The sequence below is a fragment of the Halichoerus grypus genome, chromosome 15 (assembly GCF_964656455.1).
Source record: "Halichoerus grypus chromosome 15, mHalGry1.hap1.1, whole genome shotgun sequence".
Lineage (NCBI taxonomy): Eukaryota > Metazoa > Chordata > Mammalia > Carnivora > Phocidae > Halichoerus > Halichoerus grypus.
The window spans coordinates 28,992,923-29,011,244 of record NC_135726.1 but is presented as its reverse complement, the minus strand read 5'-3'; the positions used below and the strand labels follow the sequence as shown (position 1 = coordinate 29,011,244).

At 46.7% G+C, this 18,322-nt stretch overlaps 1 long non-coding RNA gene and 1 other non-coding gene across 2 annotated transcripts; both read right to left on the bottom strand.

Moving 5' to 3' along the window:
- Positions 1–4,964: 4,964 nt before the first annotated feature.
- LOC118528994 (uncharacterized) lies at positions 4,965–17,900 on the bottom strand. The gene is made up of 4 exons (XR_004913904.2): positions 17,749–17,900; positions 12,487–12,617; positions 10,100–10,195; positions 4,965–6,526 (listed from the first exon to the last, which is right to left on the bottom strand). It is a non-coding gene; the product is annotated as an uncharacterized LOC118528994 (long non-coding RNA).
- On the bottom strand, positions 16,812–16,912 carry LOC118529001 (small nucleolar RNA U13). The gene has a single exon (XR_004913909.1). It is a non-coding gene; the product is annotated as a small nucleolar RNA U13 (small nucleolar RNA).
- Positions 17,901–18,322: the final 422 nt, after the last annotated feature.

Below are 18,322 nucleotides of genomic sequence, written 5' to 3'. Positions count from 1 at the left end.
TTTGGACGAGTGAAGTGGCTCATCCGGGGGTGGGGGTGGCGAGATTTGAATTTCCAGAAGCACAGTTCCTCCCTCAACATCCTCCCATCCGCTGCTGTAGGTCAGAGCTGGTTCCCTCCCCTCCCCTCCGTCTTCATCTTTAATATAAGCAATATCGTCCCAGGCTCCAAGGACAGCAGTTTGCCTTCAAGAGCACAAATTAAAGCAATGCCACCAAGGGCATTAATGGTCTTAGCAGAGTCAACATGGGGAGCACCGTGCATTCCCTGTGTAATATGAAGAATGACTAAGCAGAGGCACTACCCTCCCAGCCAGGCTGGGGCTGAATACTGGAGGCCCCCCGGGGAGCTGGCGGGGAGGACCGGGGAGGGGAGGAGCTCCGAGCTGCCAGTCACCTGCTGTGGAGCGGCTCACATCCCAGCCCTGGGGGGCTGTGGGACAGAAGGTAAAGGTCAGAAACTCTCAGCAAATATTTGGAGGGCTGTTCCCACGCCCGGTGGGTTTGGACACAAGGTAATCCTCTTCTGGAAGGGGCCCAGTAATCCCTGAGCAAATGCCTGGCCTAACTGGTAACTCCATGGCTGAGCCAGCCCATTCCCCCCGGGGATAGTCAGGCAGGGAGAAGGTGAGGCCCACACCCCAGGTTGAGACTTGAATGGGAGCACTCCTGCTGGTGAATGCTTGAGTGTGAGACCCGTGCATTGGGGTGTACAATATTTTGTTATCCATAACAACACTTAGCATGTATTTTACACCATGCCCTGTGCTGGGGATGGGGCTTCGGAGATGAGAGATGTGTCCTTGTCAGGAAGCCAGACTCTGAGTTTAGAGCAGGTCTGTAGGCTCCCTGAGGACAGGCAGCATCTCTGATTTCCCCAGGAGCTAACGCAGTAAGTGAATGAACGGATGAACGAATGAATGATTTCTAATACAGTGGTGCTCCCTACGTCATCCCAGGGGACTCAGGATGACTTTCTGGAGAGAGACTTAAAGAGAAGTCAGAGAGAGCTGGACAGAGAGGGCATGGAAGGGTAGACCCAGGCAGAAGGAACAGCATGTGCAAAGACTTCAGGCTAGTCCCCATCAGGATCCAGGGCTGGAAGGACCTTGTGGGCCATGGGGAGGTTGAATTCCTTCTTGAAGCTCCAGAAGGATTTTAAGGAACAAAGCAACAAGATCTGATTTGCATTTTAGATCATCTACATGGAGGATGGGATCGCTCATTCTATTTACTAATACATATTAAAAACAAACTCCTGTTAAATACCAGACATCTCACTAAGTCTAGATGAACACCGTCCAGCAGAAACATAATGGGAGCCACATGAGTAGTTTTAAATTTCCTAGTAGCCACATTTTAAAAAGTAAACAGAAACAGGTGCTATACTTAATAATTCATTTAGCCCACTATAACTGAAATATCCAGGTATTTTTACATTATTATGTTGTTGTTCTACATCTTCAAAATCCAGTGTTTATTCTTCTCTCAGGTTGCAGCTGCTCGATAGCCACCATGGTTACCCTATTGAACAGTGCACGCAGGTGTAGATGGTGCATGGGAAGCAATCACCATCTCTGTCCTCGCAGAGCGTAGCGCCTGGAAGAGAAGGTCCACAATTAAATGTGCAAACCAGAGTGTCCAAGGACAGTGACAGTGGTGGCAAGGGGTGGAGGGGAGGATCCTGACACCCAGGGAGCCCGGCAGAGGGACCTAAGTCAGGGTGAATGAGGTGGAGTCCTTAAGGATGAACGAGGGTCAGTTAAGTGGGGGGTGGACTTCAGCCACGCGCTCCTGGCTGGCTGCCACATTTGCAAACTGTCCTAAGCCCCAGGAGAGTGGCTTGCGGTGAGCCTGGCAGGGTGGGCAAGGCCAGCCTGCAGCCATGCTGGGCATTTGGAAACCACTCGAGGGTCAGAAGGAAGTGGAGAAGTGAACGGGACCGGATCTTGACAAACAGTGGGGTGGATGATGTGCACAGGCGGACTGGGCGGCTGTTCTAGCACGAGGTGCTGGTGGTTTGAAGGGGGGTGATGGCGTTGGAAATGGGAGGCAGTGGGAGGACACCGGAGAAAGAAGTCAGAACCGGGAGGACTTCATCATGGGTAGGGGGGCGTGGGTGCGCGCACGGGGCAGGAGGTGCGGCTGGTGGATGACTCCCGGGTTTCTGATGCTGTTTCTGAGACCGGGAACCTGGAAGAGGAGCAGCTTTGGGAGCTGACAGGTTCGGTTGGGAGCGTGTGGATCTGGCGGTGCTTGCTGGGCACGAGGTCTGATTTTAAGCGACCATAAGTAAGTGCAGGCGTGGGAGAGAGGTCCGAGCTGGACAAGCAGCTCTGGGAGACGGACAGTCTCTGAAGGCGTGGTTGGTAATGAAACACATGGAAATGGATCAAATCTTCCAGAGCAGTGCTTCTCACCCAGGGGTGATTTTACCCCCAGGGGTCCGCAATACATTCTCAATTGTCACAATCGTGGGGGCGGGGGGACGGGGCTGCTACCCACGCCTAGTGGGTAGAGGTCAGGGATGGTGCTAAACATCCTGCAATGCACAGGACAGCCCCCCTCCCCCCCCGCCCACAAAGATCTACCCAGCCCAGGATGTCTCCGAGGTGGAGAAAGAGACAAAGCAGAGGGAGAAGAGGAGAGAGTCTTGGGTGGAATCCTGAGGAGCTCTGGCATTTGGGGTAGAGCGAGTAGATGAGGAAGGAGGGATCAGCGGGCAGGAGAAAAGCAGATGGGAAAGGAAGAGACAGCAAGCAGGGAACAGTGGGCCCAGGTTGGAGGGTGTGAAGTCAGCCCCTGGGAACGGTGACATTGTATCTTTCTAGTTGAGATCCTTTCCATTTTGATTCTTCTTCCCCGAGCCCGATCTATGGGCACCCCACATTTCCAGCACCCGGAATACAGAACTGCACTCCAGGCAGGCAGTGTGGCTGAGGGAGATCACAGGGCTCCACCACTTGCTGGGTGTGTCCGCTTGGGCAAGAGGCTCTGTGCCCCCCAGCCTTGGTTTCTTCCTCTGGAAGATGGGTGTGTGACAGCGATCGAGCGAGGAGATAATAAATTGGCACACAGTTAAGTGCTCAATTAGTGGCAGTTACTTTACTTCCTTTCATTTATCATTTATCATCTTGCAGCTAGCTTGCTGATAAGCTATTCTTAGATTTTTATCCAGTGTGCTCTGCCAAAATCCTACTGAAAGCAGGACAGGTTTTTGGGGGAGGTCTCTGGCTGCTTCCTTCCCTAGCAGATGAAGTCCAGCTAGCTGTATTCCAGGCTCTTGATGTGAAAAGCACCTTTTTGTGAAGCACATCTTCTCCTACTACCCCTTCCCTCCCTACCCCCACTCCCCCGAGCTTTCTCTTCCAACTTATTCTGGTCCTTTGTATTAAAGATTATTCCATAGGTAGAGAGTCCTCTGGGACATGCTTTCGCTCATTTTTTTTTTTTTTTTTCTTATCAGACCAGGAAGCAGGAAAAAAAGGCACCAGACTGGAATCTCTTTGAGGGCCAAGGCATACCAGACCTTTCAAACTCTCTCCTTGATATTACCCAGCAAAGGAGGATCAATTTGGACCACCCTTCACTCGGCCTCTCAGGGTTCGAGGTGTGATGGGGGCATGAGTTAGGCAATCTACTCCAGGGAAACATTTTCTTTCACATGTTCAAATGTCTCCTGTTTCATCTTTAAAAATCAATAAATTTAAATTCTAGTCCATAATTTATCACTGTTCATTGTAATATAATAATAAAATTTTATATTCTTTTCTAGATGAATTGCATGATCTCTCTCTACCCCATTAGTTTTCCCAAGGCTCTGAGATATACCACCATATAATCCCGGGAGGGTTGGAGTGTGTCAGCTTGAGATCAGGTCCAACTCGATCGCCATAAACACCCAACATGCTCTCCTTGGGTACCATTTACCTCCTGGACATTTGATAGCTTCCTAATGATGCAGGGTATGATGAGCGGATGAAGACAACAGCCATGGAGCGCGTATTTCTGGAATAAAGTGTTCTCCCGAGAAATGGGAAGGTTCCTGAATTCTCCGTGGCTCCAAAGAGAATATGGTTCTCTTTTTCCAGCTTGCAGAATTTTTCTCACTGGATTTTTGGTGGTTAGCAAAAAAATGTTTTCATCTTACCTGGGGGGACCTGTTGAAGGGGTTTGGTGTAATTTCTGTTGGGCAATGGTCTGGACCTCACAGGTATTGAGATTGGAAGTGCTTTTTGCATTTTGCAAAGCCATCCATTATAGACACCCTCTGTGTTTGCAGACATGGCCACGCAAACTGGCTGTCAGAGCCTCCCAGGAATGATGCCAGGAGAAACAGAATGTCAAAGACAATGTCCTGTTCTTTGTCTCTTGAGAAAAAAGTCATCCCCAGGTTGCTCAGGCATGGATGGAGTTGACTCTTCTCTGACACATCACACACACGGCAGTTAAGTTTGCAGAGATTCCAAACAGGGATTACAGGTCCCGCTAAGGAAAACACTGTCTGCTTATTTTTTTGCTCATCTGAACAAAATGGCTTCAAATTTACATAATTAAAATTCTGGTGTCTTTCAGATCATAACAATGGGTAATTAACATTGTTACTTGTCAGCTGGGAAATACCTCGGGAGGAGGATATCAGAGCCCAGCCGTTTTATTTTGGGCCACATCTCATGGACAATCAGGGCTAATTGAATCACCCCCATCTCATGGAAAATGAATGAAAGAACATTGAACATTGCTAGCCCGGCTCACAATCAACTCAGAAAGGCTGCTTGCTCAAACAAGCCTGCGCGAGATCAGAACCTCAACCCTGCATGGAAGACAGCGGCCTGACAGTCTAATTTAGAAGCGTTGCTTAAAATCTTAATCAGCGCGTTGAAATTAACAGAGGCGAGTTTCGACACCATGTTTGTTGTTTATGGTTATCAATTTTAATAAACGTTAAAATGTTTTTACAGGTGTGGAAAAAGGCACGTCCCGGGGACACCGCTCTCCTCCATTTGTACTCTCTACTAAGAAAAAAAAACAAAAAAAACAAAACCATGTCATCGTCAAGAATGAAGACGTAACATAGTCATCAGAGCTTGGCTTCCTTTTATTTTGTGGCTCCCTGAAAGCTATCTGCAGTCCTAAGCCCGGGTCCCTCTTCCTTGCACAAGTGATATCTTGATTGACACATCTCCAAATAAGCCTGTGAATAGCTTTCCGTATTACCCTCGGAATAATTCAGATGTCAAATTACGGCTCGCAGACTCCCTGACTCCTCTCGAGCCCCAGAATGAATTTTTTAAATATTTGGGGGGACAATATTAAATTTTGTTTGGGTTGGGTCAAAGTTCATATCATTTGGTAATAAAGAGCCACCAAGGGTGTTTGCGTAGGGTGGGTTCCGTTGATTTTATTTTGTGCCACAGCTGCAGGTCAGGCCGAGCCTTGGCCAGCGGTTTGGTGCGTGCAAGTCTGCGGACTCTTGCACCTTTGCAGCTCGCCGTGGGTTTGCTCTGGACAGAAAAGGGAACGAGGAAAGAAAGAAGAGGAGAGCAAGGCACTCTCTCTCTGCGCAGGACTCCTGGCTGATGTCATCTCTAAATATGCAGCTTTAATTGCTCTTCTCTGCAGCAATGAGGGAAGAGAGCTTAGTTGCTTGTCTTCATCACCGTGAAACCGCACAGCCGACGGAGCCCGGATTCCCGTCCAGCGAGCCATCCAGAAGCATTTCTGGCAAGCAAGAAGGCAGAGCAGTACCTGCCGCCTGATAATGACCACTTTTCATAATATTTGTTGGATGCTCTGTAACATGTGGCTGAGAAAACTCTCATTATGACTGGCTGTCGGCGCAGCTGTAAATATTTAACCAAGAATGCTACCTGCTTTGTGGAAAGACTTGCTAATTACACCTGCTTCTCCCTATAATTACATATTGTTGTAAAATTCCACGATAATGACACAACTGCGTCTTCCTCATGCAAGAGGTAAATTTATACCAAGGACGGCACCGGAATTTCCATAAGCAATTAGCCTACACATTTCCATCCCTGTGTTTTCCTGTGATTTTATTGAAATGAAAGATAATGAATTAAATCCAATTACAGCAAGAAGACAGCTAGCAACTTGATGTTCCTTTCAAACCGCAGTTCCACTTCATAAGCAAAGTGAGGAGGAGGAGAACCGTATTCCTGCTGGATACCTTTGTGGCATCCCGATAAATTAGAAATATCAGCCTGGTAGCACCGACCCTGATAAACAGCCCGTATCGGGGGCTGGGGTGCTCTTGACGAAATGCTTCTCGAAAAAGGTGCACATTTTGAGTTGGAGGGACGGGAGGTACCACTCTTGGCTCGTAGCCTGATTATTAGTGGAACAACTCTATAAAAAAAATAAGTTTTCCCAGATGCGATAATAAAGCCCAAGATAATAATCTGTAGTTCGCGGGAGATTTAGAGACACAACCCCTCTCCGGGCTACGAGAAAGGTTTAGATGCTGTAATCAGGGGAATTTTGTTCCAAGATCCAGAGCCACGGTGCCTGAAAGACAAAACAAAATGAGTGGCGTGCGATACACTTTCAAAATGACCCCGCCTCGACATCTTTATTGTTTTCTCTCCCTGCCCCCCCTTTTTTTCTCTTCCCTCCCGGTCTTTTCTCTCCACCGCTCTTCTCCCTCTATACACGCAAGCATCTCAAAATGTCAGAAGCAAAGAAGTGACCCACCCTTTCCCGGCACAGGGGACAATTACACTCTGATCTCTGCGTCACCGCAGACACAAACACAGTCCCCAGGGTTAATATAGGCTCTCCGGCCCGGTTTTAAACCTGATGATGAATTTACTTATTTATTTAGCGGTCACGACTGTTCCTAGGAACACTTCGGTGAAGAGGGAGGTGATGGTGTAATTACGGCAGGCGGGGAGAGAGCATGAGCAGTGACAGCCCCGTGGGCCAGGCAGGGCCCCGGAGCGGATAGGCTGTCCTGCGCAGCCCGGCCGGGGGACTGTTCTGTTCGATTTCCTCTCGGTGGCGGAGCTGGAGTGCGCTCGCCTAACGGTCGGTTGTCGATACAGTAAAAATGCTAACCTGTCTTTGCCTCTAATCCATTCCGAGAGGGCTCTTTACAGAAATGGCCTCGTCCATTTCTTCATTTTCAGAAAAGCCAATCAAGGAAGATGGACCCGCACGGGCTGTTGGTACAGTGTTTTTGTAAGTGTGTGTATGTGTGTGTGTGTGTGTGTGTGTGTGTGTGTTTTAAAAAGGCACGATGATTAATTTTGAGACACAGCATTTTGTGTTGTCTTTGACGATTTTCTTCCCCGCCTTTTTTTTTTTTTAAGGGCTCTAAAAAATCAATGCTACGCTCCACGACCATCCATCTTTATATAGTAATAAATTAAGTGGGAGGTATTGATATTTTTGACTGAGCTTTTAAAATTCACATACTAATGACAATTATACCCTGGTGACTGTTGATTTCTGCCGTTGTTTACCGTGCGTGAGTCGGGCGAGAGGCGTTTGAGTTTCGCCTGTTGGCTCGGCTGTCCCTGAGTGTCCCAAAGCGTCCCTCCACGTCTCAGGTGGGAGACTGAGGTCAGTCGGCAACTGGGTCCCAAGGAGGGGAGCGCTCAGGAAAGCCTTGCTCTCCCGAAGACGTTCTGTAAGCACTCGACCAAGGGCAAGGCCGCGTCACCTCAGGCTTGGCAATGAACGTGGTGGAACTGAGGCAGGGTTATAGCAAAATACCACGCAACGCTGGGCAATGGCCCTCGCCAGTGGGCACCGGCAGGGATGTCCTGGTGGTCCTTCTGCTGTGCCAGACGTTAACCCTTTAGCTGCCAAATTAAGGGAAGTGAGGAGGTTCTGGGCAAAAGCCAGGGCAGTCAGTACCAGAGGCACTAGTGGGGAATGGCTGTTTAACAACCGGTACCAAATATCCCAATATTTAACACCGATGCAGACTGGGTGAATTTTAGCTCTGGATATGAACCCCCCCCACACACACCACCACCACTACCACCACCACACACATTTAGAAATCTTGGGGTCCCAGAGATATTGTGTGCCCTCTCCATTCCTTAAGAAAAAAAAGAAAAAAGGAGAATTTGGAACCCCTGACATGAAGTGCCTGGCTCGCCTCATGCTTACAAACTGTTTCTGGTAAATTCTGAGTTTGGGCAGACATGTGGACAACCACCGCCTTGCCCCCCTCTTGCCTTCTCCCTCCCTCAAGATGGGTGAAGGGCGTCTTCTCAACACTTGGCAAGAGTTTGTTCGGAAGCAGAGACAAAGGCCTAGCAGAAAGGGAATGAAAGGAGCAAGGACAGTGTGATTTTCTCTGATGAGACCGAGGCCCTCCAGCCAACCGGAACGCTACCCCCAGGTAGCTGACCGGGAAAACTACCAACAAACGGGCACCGAGGCCTCAACTTCATTGAGAGAATTATGTAGGGCATCGGGACAGCCTCGAAGCTCACAACAGTTTCTACGCGGAGATGAATTTGTCAGTAATATTGATTGTCGGAGGCCTGTTTCATTCTAGTTAAGATTCCACGAGGCACCAACAGCGGCCCCTCGTGCATGATTTTTTCCTTCTAGAAGGTCCAGGATGTTGAGGAGGCAACTCTGGGAGGCACCCTGCCCCCAGTTCTGTCAAACTAGACACCGCCAGGCTGCTCCCCAGGGCCAGGCGTGTGCATTTTGTTTACATTTCGCAGAGGCGGCAATAAGTTGTTTGTTTACACAGCGGGGTCTGGTTTTTGTTGTTGTTGTTTTTTGGTTTTTTTGGTTTTTTTCCTCTCTCCCCTCCCTGACGCGGGTCACCCAGCAGGGCCAGGTGCCTAGCTTGGAGAGGAGCTGGTGGAGCTTTCCAGACACAACCCTGAAATCATTATGCAGGATTATCCAAATGTGAAGGCTGCTGAAAGCCCACCTTCTCTGGTTTCCTGTTTTCAGGGAGAGGGCTCGGTGACATCCAACTGTCCAGGAAGTGCCTTTGCAAGAGTGTGTGCAAAGAAAGGACAGAACACAGGAGAGGTGTGGAGGAGGACTCACTTTCATCAGAGGATCGGCTTTCAGGCTGGTTTGGGAGCCCAGAGCATTATTGTATTACACGCGGCAGTGAAATGCGCCTTGTCCGGCTTCCTTCTACCCCCCCCCCCTTTCTTTTCTTTGAGTGTTTTCGAAATAAAAGAGTGTTTTCTTCCAAATTGTGCTGGGAGGCAAATTCTTGAACGGTGTAATAGAAAATGTTAGACAATATTCCTTACCGGAGCTATTGACATTTTGGATAGTTGTGACACTTTGATTTTTCTCAAAACATATGGATCAAGCCTGGCTGCATTATTGGACAGGAAGTCCTGATGAAAGGCCTTCCTTTATCTTTCTTTGTATTCCCCCCCTCTGTTTGTTCATGGCTTTCTCTCTGAATATAATCGTGGTTTTCTTAAGCTGTCCGGGGAGTCCTTACCGCCTTACTAAATATTTCATGGTCCTCAGCACAGCATACCTGCCAACTGAGTCTTATTTGTTGTCAAAAATAAAGGGTTCATCCTTCGGAGTGGGGGAAGAAAAAGAGCGCCGGTTTATTCTATTGTTTTTATTTTAAAGTTTCTCATCTGCCCCAAATGCATGGAGACACTGGAAATCCAGGAGTGGTGCCTTTCATTCGCCGGGGACGCGGCTGGCCATTTATTTATTTATTTGCGGCTTATTTATTTATTTGCGGCGCCCTCCTTTCTATGATTCCCAGCACTTGTTCCTTTGCAGTTTCCCGTCCTATTTGTTCAAAAGGGAAAAGTTCAAAGCGGCTCTGCCAGCTGAGGGAGAAGCCTGCTGAATACTAACCCTCCAGCACCCGCCTTCGCTGACCTTGAGAGCCCAGCAGTAAACGGTCCCATTGCCAACCCGCATGTGTGTTTGGTTAGACCAGGTCGGGGGGGTCAGGGCTCACCTGAGGCCAGCCGAGCCGGGCCCGACCTGCCTGAGCAGCGGGGGTAATGCATTTTTAAAAGGGACATTCTCCACTCTGAATGGGCCTAATATGGTCTCTGTTTAAAAACCTGTCAGAATCCCAAGCACACACTCCATAAAATATAAATAAGTACTTACTGTTTGCAGATGTTGCTTGTTTTTCATAATGTTTGTATTTGAAGTCTCGAATCCTCACTTCCTGTCAGGTTCCCCCATGCCTCTCTCCTCCTGTTTCTGAAGGAACAAGGGAGAACTTCAGATCACAATTTCTCAATGAAGACACTTTCTGTCAAGTCTGTCAGCGTCCCTGGTACAATTAGCATTTTCCCTCTCTCTCTCTCTCTCTCTCTCTCTGCCTCTCTTTCTCTCTCTCAACACGGATTTATTTCTTGCCAGTTTTACCTGGGCCGTGGAGAGCTACCTCTCTTGTTGGCGCCTTTGCAAGGGGCTCCAGGCTCAGGAAGGTGTGATTTTTTTGTGTGCGTGAGACCCTGAAAAGCAAAGCTGGAAGTCAACAGGCCCGTAAACTGCACACTTAGATTAATTGGAGAGAATTAGGTAAAAAGACTATGGGGAACCTCCATCATCGTTCCTGGGGAAATTCAGAGATGGGGCTTCATATGTCTTTGCCATGTTCGTCCCTAGAGCCCCGGTGATAAATTCAGTGCAGGTGTCTGATTAATTTATCCGTGCGTTCGGCTACGTCTGCGCCATCCCGCCCCTGAACGTGACCCCGGGATTCCTACCAGGGTCTTCCTCGGGCCTTCCCGGCGCTGCCCCGAGCCTACCCCAGCTCCAAAGCCTCTCCGCAGAGCCTGGGGGAGAGCCCGAGGGGGGCTCCATCTCTACCTCTGTGCCCATGGGACCCCTTCTCAGCCTCCTGTCTCCCGTCGGGTTTCCTGCCGGCTGCCTCCGGGGGGTGGGGGTGGTGGGGGGGTGGTGACAGGTGGGACCGGGGCGCATCTTTTTCCATGACAAAGCCAGCAGGTCATTTATTCCATAGTCCCCGGTGGACAGTGCGCTTGTGAAGAGGACTGTGGAAGTTGCTTTTTGTTCAGCAGCCCTCCCACGATTCAGCTGAACATTTTAATAACCCACTCTCTGGGGCTCCCACCTCGGCCAACTTAGAAAGCAGAGTGGGAGCGCTCTCCGCAGGCCCGGGCACTTGCAGAAGTGGGCATTTAGGCGTGTATTTATTTATTTATTTACTCTTTATGCCATCCTCTGGTTAAAAAGGCCAGCACAACCCTTGTTCTCCAACCCTGTCGCTTCTTTGCTTAGAAAGTAGTAGTTTAAAAGAGCCCCTCTGCGAGGTCCCTGCTCTGCCTCACTTCTCAGGTCCCGTTCTAAAGCCAGTGGTCATCAGCCTCCTCCTCAAGAACCGAAAGCCTGCTGTCCCAGCCCCAAATCACTGCTAAGGATCAAAGACTCCCCTTCACCCACTTGAGCTGGAGACTGATGATAGTGTGGTTCACCTGCCATTTGCTTTAGTAATAATAGTATTTAAAAAAAAAAAGGAAGGAAGGAAGAAAGAGAAAGAGAAGGAAAGAAGGAAGGAAGGAAAGGAAGGAAAGGGAAGGAAGGAAGGAAGGAAAGAAGAGACACACCAAGCCTTCCCCAGTTTCTCCGGGCTTTCGGGGAGGATCCGATGAGAAACACGTGCCCAGGACGGCGCAGCTCCGTGCTAGAATCAGGTCAGTGGGACTCGCTTCATCTCTAAAGCACAGACACCATAAATCAAGATGAAAATCCTTCAGCCCCAAAAGCCTTACCAATTGATACAATTTGAAAATGGGCAGCGGAGAGGCTGGGGAGAAGGCTGACATGATGACTTTTATAATAGCAGAACGTTTAAGGTTCTAGAAATAAAAGGAAGAGGATGAAATCAGGCACGTTGGTCTCTGCCTGCAGGCTCTCTGAGCTCTCACTGGAAGCTCCCACAATTATTTCTGCTCTGGCTTTCCCCTCTTTTTTTTTTTTTTTTTCTTCCAGCAGTCTGTTTGAAATGAAGCAGAACCGGGCATGGCCAGCTCATCAGTGTCATTAGTTGACAGGGCGCCCGGCACACCTGCTTTTACTCGCTGCCATTTCAAGCACGAATGCCACAGAGAATGTGGCTTGGGTCCTTATAATGTGTAAAGATTCATTTATTTCACCTTTTGAACCTGCCTGACCCCCTGGGCTTGTGTTGGGGAGGGGAGGAGGACTGGAGAGGATTGTTTTGTTTTTGTTTTTTTTCCTAGCACTTAGAAGAAGCTGACAATTAGGGGTCTGGCCCTGGGGCTGTTGTTAGGATAGAAGCTTAGGAGAGAGGTGGGAGCTTAGCCAGGGAGGCCCTGGTAGGGCTTGGGCCACGGGACCCGGACCGGGGACTGGGGGGATGGCGCTGAGCACCATTCCCCTGGCTGCTGGCTCACTGGCTCAGCGGTGGCCCCCGTGCAGGGGCTGCTTTGACATGGAGGGAGGCACCCTTACCTTCCGAGGCCCCGCCCCGCCTCACACCACACCTATTACAATGCACCCACCTCTGCTGTTCACTATGACTGTGGCGAAGATCTCTAAACATCATTTTGCCCTTGGAATGATTTGGCTCTGAGTACCGCATTTCATTTATGATGGTTGAGGTTTCTTGGCAATCATGTGCACCTAGGAATTCCTGCAAAGGGAGAAATAGCTACCCTTCAAACTGCTTTCCAATATAATGGAATTTTTATGAATACTAAACTTTGCCATTAATGAAGTTGATATGATATTAAGTTTTGCAGACATTTTAATTAAACCTCAATTAATTTTAATTTTATGGTGTTCTTTTCATATTTTGGAATATGAATATATATTATATGATATATTATACATCATATAATATATATTATTATATATTATTTTATATATCATATATATATTACATATATAATATTATATATTATAGTATAATATATATGTATCTCAGACATTTTAATAACCTCTGGAAAGGAAAGGCTGGTAGCCCAAAACCTGAAACCCCAGGTGTCTGATGACATTTTTCCTCCCGTTTTCTTTTTTTTTTTAATTTTTTTATTGTTATGTTAATCCCCATACATTCCATCATTAGTTTTAGATATAGTGTTCCATGATTCATTGTTTGTGCATAACACCCAGTGCTCCATGCAGAACGTGCCCTCCCCAATACCCATCACCAGGCTAAGCCATCCTCCCACCCCCCTCCCCTCTAGAACCCTCAGTCTGTTTTTTCCTCCCGTTTTCTTCTTTTTCTTTTTCTTGCTTTCCTTTGGTATGGCTTTGACTTCTACATTTTCCTTTTTAGAAGTTTTAGTGTGTGGGCTTAGTTTGCTAGGAATAAAAAAGTCGTTCTTGTTAGTGGACATTACACTCTTAGGACTTTGATTCTGGTTCCTTCTACTTTGTAGCCCCTGACTAGTCCTAGAGAGTTGGTTATATTCTTCAGCCTCTGCCTGGAAAGCTGGGGCTTCCTTCATTTCTTGATTCTTCCTTCTTTTTGGGAGCTCGACTGTGCACCTCTGTGGTTCCTGCCTTACTAGTATAAGATGAGCTCTTTCCTAGGAAACCCCAGGCCCAGGGAGGATCACCTTCGTTGGCCTGTTGAACCCAAGCTGAGTTTTCTAACCAAGGGCATCACTGCTCTAGGCATTGGGGCTCTCTTGAAACTTGCAAGCATGTACCAGAACAACATCTGTCCCCACCCATAAAACAGACTTCTTTGCTATCCCCTGAGTTAATGATTTCGGGGCTTTAGCATCTTTTATGGTGCATGAATTTCCAGTGGTTCTACTCGATACTCTTGGTGGCAAAGTATTCCTGGATTTGGGATGAGATTGATTTTATTTTTAAAAGGTGCAGATTCTGGGACGCCTGGGTGGCTCAGTCGGTTAAGCGTCTGCCTTCGGCTCAGGTCATGATCCCAGGATCCTGGGATCGAGTCCCGCATCGGGCTCCCTGCTCCGCGGGGAGCCTGCTTCTCCCTCTGCCTCTGTCTCTCTCTGTCTCTCATGAATAAATAAATAAAATCTTTAAAAAAAATAAAAAAAATAAAAATAAAAATAAAGGTGCAGATTCCGAGTGGAGCCATCCATCAGTTGACTTCTGTCTGAATCCCTTTCCCGGTGGAATTTTATTCTTGCAGACACTGCACAGCTCCAAGTTCATATACTTGAATTCTAAAGATTCTTTGGGATGAAAACATCTCAGTCCCCAGTCCTGGGAAGTGAGTATTAACATCATATAATCTGGGCATGTATATGGCTGCATGGTGAATTAATACTTGTCAGACCTTGTTACTCTGAAATGGCCGTGGCAAGGTAATGACCATCATTCATTTTATTTTATTACTTTTTTTTATTTGATTTCATTTAGGCTTTGGCAAAGGTGAGGGGGCTGACTCGTATTTCCTGTTTATGTTTGATATCCAAAGCCCCTGGGGGAGGGAAGGCGATGCTGGCGGAAATTATGCAAATTAAAGAGGAAATTTGCGAAGACACGCTGACAAAACTCAGAAATGAGAACATCTAACTTTAACTGTTTGATCATCCTGATCCTGGGCTCTTGCACTTCTGGTTAGCGAAGAAGGACTGAAGAGGGCACAGAGCAGTGTGGCTCACTGAGTGAGTGGCTGTCTTGCGGGTGAAATGGTGGTTGAGGTTTAGCGTCCAGAAGCAAAAAAAGCTAAGTTTTGTCTTAGCAGCTAATTGAGAATAGGAAGCCCACTCTATGATGAAACTTCAGGTTTTCTCAGCCAACAAATCCTCCCTAGGCCTGTTAGAGTACGTGAAATTATGAAGGGAGGCCTCAATGAGGTGTCGTGGTGGTGGGGGCCTCCCCTGGGAAAGAGGCCATTCCAAGTGAAGGAAAACTCAACAGCAGGGCATTCGGTGCTGGGACAGAAGGCATGGTATACTGGGAAGCAACAGAAGTTTGAATCCCACTTCTGACACTTCCTAGGTATGTGACAAATTTTAAAACAGGCCGTTTTATCTCTTATTATAAATCCAATATGTTTTTTTAACTGCTCCCCATGATAAGTGTAGTCACCGTCTGTCACCCTATGACATTATTATAGTATTATTGGCTAGATTCCCTATGTTGTACTTTTCAACTCCATGACTTATTTATTTTTTAAAGATTTTATTTATTTATTTGTCAGACAGAGAGCACAAGCAGGGAGAGCAGGAGAGGGAGAAGCAGGCTCCCCGCTGAGCAAGGAGCCCGATGCGGGACTCAGTCCCAGGACCCCAGGATCATGACCTGAGCTGAAGGCAGATTGCTTAACCGACTGAGCCACCCAGGCATCCCTGACTTATTTATTTTGTAATTGGAAGTTGGTATCCCTGAATGCCCTTGTTTCGCCTACCTCCCTCCACCTCCCCTCTGGAAACCACCAGTTTGTTCTCTGTATTGAAAAGTCTATTTGGGTTTTTCTGTTTGTTTGTTCATTTGTTTTGGTTTTTAGATTCCACATATAAGGGAAATCATGTGGTATTTGTCTTCTCTGTCTGACTTTTTTCACTTAGCATAATACCCTCTAGGTCCATCCATGTTGTTGCAAATGGCAGGATCTCATTCTTTGTGATGGCTGAGTAATATTCCATGGTATATATGTACCACATCTTCTTTATCCATTCACCTACTCATGGACACTTTGGTTGCTTCCATATCTTGGCTATTGTAAATAATGCTGCAATAACATAGGGATGCACATATCTTTTTGAATTCGTGTTTTCCTTTGGGTAAATATCCAGCAGTGGAATTACTGAATCATACGGTTGTTCTATTTTTAATTTTTGGAGGAATCTCCATACTGTTTTCCACTGTGGCTGCACCAATTTACATTCCCACCAATGGTGTACGAGGGCTCCTTTTCCTCCACATTTCTGCCAATGCTTGTTATTTCTTGTCTTTTTGGTATTAGCTATTCTCATAGTTTTGTTTTTTTTTTTTTTTTTGGTAATAGAAGCAAAAAGAAAACAAAAGCACATCCTTAATCTCATGCATTCAGACAAAACCTACTCTTCATTCTTTCATGGATATCTTTCCAAATTCTGTTTCACATAGAGACATACACACTTGCATTACAAAAATAAGATTGCACATGGCATCTTATAAGCCCTTCTTTTCTCTTTATGTTCAACTCTGGACGTTGTCAACATTTTGTAATGGCTGCACAATGCCCCATCTTACAGATAGACTTTATTTCCCCAAACTTCTATTGTTGAATATATAGGTTGGTCCAACTATTCACAATTACAAAATGGCTGTGACAAATACTTGCAGCTAACTGTCCACCTAGGTTCAAGATGACCATATTTCCTTATGGAAAAATTCCTCAAAGTCAGATTTTTGGATAAATGGGCATGCATGTTTTTCCTTGAATAAACTTGAAGTTTGTTGAGATTCTTGGATAGGTAGATCCATGTATTTTCTAAAATTTGGAACTGTTGGGCCATTATTTCTTCAAATCTCTCTGCTTCTTTCTTACCGTCTTCTGGGACTGCCTCGATGTGTACGTTAGCCTGTTTAATGGCCCCTCAGAAGTCCCTTTGACTCTTGTTTTCTTCATTCTTTTTGCTCCTCAGACTCATAATTTCAAATGACTCCTCTTCAAGTTTGCTGATTGTTTCCTCCGCTTGTTCAAATCTGCTCTGAACCACTCTTGTGAATTTTCCAAGTCAGTTATTGTATTTTTCAACCTTTGAGTTTCCGTTTGGTTCTTTTAAAATAATTTCAATCTCTTTGTTCATGTGCTAATTTTGTTCACATGTTGTTTTCCTGATTTCTTTTAGTTCTTTGTGTTTTCTTTTAGTGGTTAGAGCCTATTTAAGATAGTTTTTATTTTTCATGTCAGATGGGTAATGTGCCAAGGTCATAAGGTTCGAGGGAGACAGACATCATGCAGTGGTGTGCACACCCAATCACCATGCTTATGAACTCCAAAAGGATGTTTAAGACAGTTCTTTTAAAGATTTTGCCTAGAAAGTCTGATGCCTGTGTTTTCAGGGACTGTGTCTGGAGATTTATTTTGTTCCTTTACGTGGGCCGTGTTTTCCTATTTCTTCGTGATTTGTTGTTTAAAATTGGTTATTAAAAAAATCAGCCCTCTCCCAGTCTTTGCAGACTGGTGCGCAAGACCTTCACCAATTAGCAGGGCAAGGTCTGAACCTTGGGATCAGCCTTGCATGAAAGTTTGAGGTCTTCCCAGGTCTTTTCTGGACATATGTCTTCCCTGGGCCTGTGTATTGCTCCATGTATGTGACTGCTTTTAAATGTCTTCATTTTCCTGAGCCTAACCCCTGTTTCTTCTTGGGCCTTCCCTGCTTTATTATGCTCCCCAATCAGTAATCTCTTGCCTCAGGAGTCTGCAGGTGTGTAGTCCCCTTGGATATTCCTGAGTCACACCCACTGCTTCCTGCCTGAGTTCCAGGTCAGATCTACAGAGGCCAATCCCTCAGGCAGCCCCCACACAGGTTAGAACATTGCAAATTAGGTCCACCCTGCTCTCTCTGATTTCAGGAAGAGAACTGGGAATTGGGCTCCTTCTTCCCCAAACTGTTCTATGCCATGCCAGGGAGGGGGCAAAGTGAGGGCCAGTAAAAAGACTAGTTCCCACCAATGGAATGTGACTTTTCCTTGGTTGGGCATTTGCTTGGTTGCTGTAGATCTCTGACTGATTTCCAGAGCTCCTATAACATCATTTTAGCATGTACATGAGTGATTATTCAAGAGTTTGCTGGGAAGGTCCTGCAATTCTTAAGAAAATCTAGGAAGCTCCTCCTCACCTCTTCGGGCTGCAGTGCCAAAGTGAGTCATTCTGGAAGTTCTCTGGAAAGCTGCTATAAACCTCACATCATCTGAGGCTCTTGGATGCAAACTGCCTCCAGAGAAAGATGACCTCTCTTCCTCCTCGCAGATCCCACATCCGTGCTTCTCACAGGTTCTAACCCTGGCATGGGGAAAGGGGTTCTGGGAAATGTAGTCCCAGCTGCATGGGAATCCTGGGAAGGACATCACGGGGGTGCTGAGTTGGCAGCCCACAGCCACAGCATAGCCCTAGCACAGCCTGAACCGCTCCACATAGTCACTGGCGCCAATTACTTGATGGAAACAAATGTGTAGGAGTAAAGATGCTGTTTGTGATCCTACCTGGCTTGTTAGATCCCTCTCTGCAAATATCCCTGTCTTGATGGCCATCTCGACACTTTTGAGTACTGTATAATTATTTACTTAGTACTTTCCATCCAAGGGATTACTCTTTTATTTAAATAGGTTATTTCAGAAGAAACTGTATGAATTCCACAAATGGAAAAGCAATATCCTTTGCAGTACATAAGAAATACCTGCTAAAGAAGTGGA